At 40.9% G+C, this 4,379-nt stretch overlaps 1 long non-coding RNA gene across 1 annotated transcript; it reads left to right on the top strand.

Moving 5' to 3' along the window:
* Positions 1–1,735: 1,735 nt before the first annotated feature.
* On the top strand, positions 1,736–3,860 carry LOC139027038 (uncharacterized). The gene is made up of 2 exons (XR_011479067.1): positions 1,736–2,725; positions 3,194–3,860. It is a non-coding gene; the product is annotated as an uncharacterized lncRNA (long non-coding RNA).
* Positions 3,861–4,379: the final 519 nt, after the last annotated feature.

Here is a 4,379-nt window from a genome sequence, read left to right on the forward strand (position 1 = left end):
GTCCTCGTGTCCATCCGCATGAAGTTACACAGGACACAGGTAGCCTTCACACACCTGAATTCCTCCAGGAGGCAGTCCCAGATGACCCTGGTCACCCAACCTTGCAGTGCCCTACACGKTAACTGTAGGCAATCGTTTTGAAGGAATCTCCTGTTACAAGGTATCTGTAGGAATATGGAAGACAATGTAATTATTAGACTGTTACATCACCAGGTCATTGTGGATTACTAAAGTATAATATCCCTGATAACAAATCATGATAACATTGGATTGATAGATGCATGGGCACACATATGTGCATGTGTAACATGTGACAATAACAGGATCATATCAAGGACAGCATCACAAATGAATACATAAATACCACTTGAAGCTTGATGATGAGTTGATCATTTGAATCAGCTGTGCAGTGCTGAGACAAAAACAACAATGTGCCTCTTTGAGTCCCCAGGACTAAGAACCACTGCTCTTCATTGGGACCTCTTCATATGTAGACTGGCTTTCATAGAGCTCTTTATCGGAGGACAGAAAACCTCACAAGAAACACACTTCATTATAGTCAAATTACTCCACACTGAATATTATGTTACTATTATCTCCGTCCTCACTTCTAGCGACAGGAACTACACAAAATTACCTTCCCTATCCAGAATAGCCTCCTCTCTCACTGACAGTTGGTGCTGCTATCCTTTCACCCTCCTCCATGGCTGTTAGCTAGTTACCTACAAATGCATTTGGAGTTGTTTTTTTACAGTGATAAATAGATAGCTAGCTAATATGAAGCTAGGTAGCTGGTGATATTTCATTCACTTAGCTATCTATACAGTATTTGAAGTTGGTTAGATAGCTAGCTAGCCAACTAGCTAGCTCATTTAGCAGGTCATTTGAGTTAGCCTGCACTGTAGCTAGTTAGCTAATAATACATCGTTGTTTTTACATTTTCAATATCTATTTCCTTACTTGAATAGGTTCTCCCAGCCATGTGGACAACTGGAAACAGGGCAGCAAAGTTTGTCACCAGAGCGTTTTAGAGGATATTACTATTGAACTATGTACCCATTTAATAACCAGACCTTCATACAAACTTGCTCTGCTGAATTCTTGACGGAGTCACAACGGGCGGCTTAAGCGTCATCTAGTCCATCTGCTGACTGGACGCAGTTCAGTTAAATGTAGATTTTATTTTCAGACAAAAAGTTAAAGGGTAACAACACAGTGTGGTACAAACAGTTATGTTTTTGTTTTAAATTTACAAAATTAAAATTACAAATTTACATTTGAAATGTTTTCGTAATACTCAAGTATTACAATTGTTTTTTTAGGGGTGTAGCGTGGAAGCTGTCTCTGCGTAACAGGGAATTCCTGTCCGTCTGCTTCCTGTATAGGTCTGTGCTAAAACCACCCCCCTTCCTCTTAGTCAAAATGTCCAGATAACTTGTTTCATGCGCATCAAAGGTGAGGGTGAATTTCAGATGTTCACTGCTTGTATTGATGAAGGAGTGGAATCGATGAAGTTCCTCTGCTGTCCCCTGGAATAGAACAACACGTCATCAATGAAGACTTTTACACAGCCTGATGAGGTGCTAGAATGGATTGTTAGGGATGACAATCACATTCTTCTCTAACAACCCCACACACATATTGGCATAGTTAGATGCTATTTGTTAAACTACAAGGACCACAATGCACTGCATGTCTACCATAACGCACTGCACACCTACTTNGTGTGGTACAAACAGTTATGTTTTTGTTTTAAATTTACAAAATTAAAATTACAAATTTACATTTGAAATGTTTTCGTAATACTCAAGTATTACAATTGTTTTTTTAGGGGTGTAGCGTGGAAGCTGTCTCTGCGTAACAGGGAATTCCTGTCCGTCTGCTTCCTGTATAGGTCTGTGCTAAAACCACCCCCCTTCCTCTTAGTCAAAATGTCCAGATAACTTGTTTCATGCGCATCAAAGGTGAGGGTGAATTTCAGATGTTCACTGCTTGTATTGATGAAGGAGTGGAATCGATGAAGTTCCTCTGCTGTCCCCTGGAATAGAACAACACGTCATCAATGAAGACTTTTACACAGCCTGATGAGGTGCTAGAATGGATTGTTAGGGATGACAATCACATTCTTCTCTAACAACCCCACACACATATTGGCATAGTTAGATGCTATTTGTTAAACTACAAGGACCACAATGCACTGCATGTCTACCATAACGCACTGCACACCTACTTGTCTTGTCTGTCTTTTCTTTACACCTGCTATGTAAAAGAGACCGAATAATGTGTAACAGCCCTGGGCTCGAACCAGGGACTTCAAGTTCAGAAGTCAGAACCCATCACCTGCTATGTAAGAGACAGAATAATGCACAATGGCCAATGCTATCTGGGATCCTTGGGACATCCCTACCCTAAACCCTAACCTTAACCATTTTAAAAGTCAACTTCAATGGGCTAGGGACGTCCCAAGGATGTATCTCTACCTGAAAATACATGATCTAAGTGATTGATAGTTGGTATTCAGCAGTCATAAAGCCTTATTTACTTTAATGAACTACTAAAATAGTGATTTTGTCAGACAGCAGCTCTACACTTTATTGACTGACTGATCCATTCATCCTTCCATCCCTCCTCAGCCTTCCTCTCCTCTGAAGACCCAGGGAGGGTGGAGCTCAGTCAGAGAGCTATTGAGGGACTGGTTAGGAAGAACACTTCTACAGCCAGAGAGGTGAGAGGTCACACATGGTTTAGATGGTAAATATTTATGTCCCCTTCGTAGTTCATCACGTAAGCAAAAGGGAATATGTTCCATCATCTATGTTTATTTACGTTAGTGTAAATTGTCCACTGATATTGGTGTAATTTCTCACCCCTTTTGGCTGTATGAAAGGTAATTTCCCCTCAGACACACACATTTGTTCTTTGATATTATGAAAGTAATTTGTGTCAAATGTTATTTTCCCAACTCATTCACCCCATCTCTTTACATTGCTTATTTATATTCAGTGACCTGACTGCATCCAGACTGTCAAAGGCCCATCCTAGTAGATCTGAACCTAATGGAGCTTGGAGTGATCAGATGACAGAAGTCACATTTAGGTGCCAGGTGTAACTGAGGCTGTAGATGCTCCATATCCATTACTGTGTTTGAGTGTTTTATATAACATGACTAAATGTGTTTCTTTCTGTGTTACAGAGGCAGTCAAGAAATGGAACGGCAAGGCCACAGAACATGACATAAGCAGAGCTGTGGGAGACCACCTCAAGCCCCTGGTAGAGCCGGGGGTGGTGTTTACCACTCCACCACGCCTTCAGCAGGCTTGAAAAGTGGGATTGATACTGATTTTCATACTAAGATGGACCAAGAGTCTGTTGATTGGTCGTTCATTTGTTAAAATCAAATCAAGCTTTATTTATACAGCACATTTCAGACATGGATGAAACACAATGGCTTCACAGGGAAAAAACAATGAAAATAACCAGAAATATTTAGTACACAAAAATAACAGGATAAAAAAAACAAGATTAACAACTGAAAGACCAATGAGCATTCTAAGGAAATGCCATTGATTTAAACACTAATTGGATGCAATATCCAACCCAAAATATAAGCTTGTTTTTTAGGAGAGGCTCTGAAAGACACTATGGGGGTGTCCACTGAAAGTTGACTAGTAACAACAACTGGGACATAACACACCCACCATGAGACCCACTAAATATGCCCAAGAAGAGGCAAACAAAAGAAAAACCCACACCAAACTTAAAGACAGGAAGCAAACCAAAAAGGTGGAGCAACTAAAGGTGTTGACTCTCCACATCTATCAAGACAACTGGAGCACTGGGCCAGACACTCTTAAATAGAACCTGGACCAGCTCAGGTGAAACACTTTCAACGAGATGGACAAGCCAGCACAGGTGCAACACATACTGACTAACGAGGAGACACCAATCAGTGCGTCCTACGTGCTAACGAGCTAGACGTGCTAAAGTCCAACCTCAAAAACTTAAGTTGAGCAAAAACCCAAATGCCACACCCTGCTAACACCTGCTGCCCCCTTAAGCACACACACAGTATTACTTTCTTATGTTATGACTCAAATTTATTAGGCAATTGTTAAGGATAAAACTTGATTATAGACCGAATTGATATGCTATACTGACGCTCCTGTGGATATAACGCTTGCAACGTACGTTGATTGAATTCACAATGAGTTTTCTTTTCCACTATCAAGCTAAAACGCCAAGCTTAAGTTGCGTAGCATCAGGGTCATTTTGAGTCTGAGGTGTTTCCAGTGCACATTTTACGTAGCGGTGGGATATCCCCAATGTGAGGAAGCAGTTTGCAGGTGGAGATTACCTGCCCCAAGTGTCAAGTCTTAACG

Source organism: Salvelinus sp. IW2-2015, unplaced genomic scaffold (assembly GCF_002910315.2).
Source record: "Salvelinus sp. IW2-2015 unplaced genomic scaffold, ASM291031v2 Un_scaffold6929, whole genome shotgun sequence".
NCBI classification, from domain to species: domain Eukaryota; kingdom Metazoa; phylum Chordata; class Actinopteri; order Salmoniformes; family Salmonidae; genus Salvelinus; species Salvelinus sp. IW2-2015.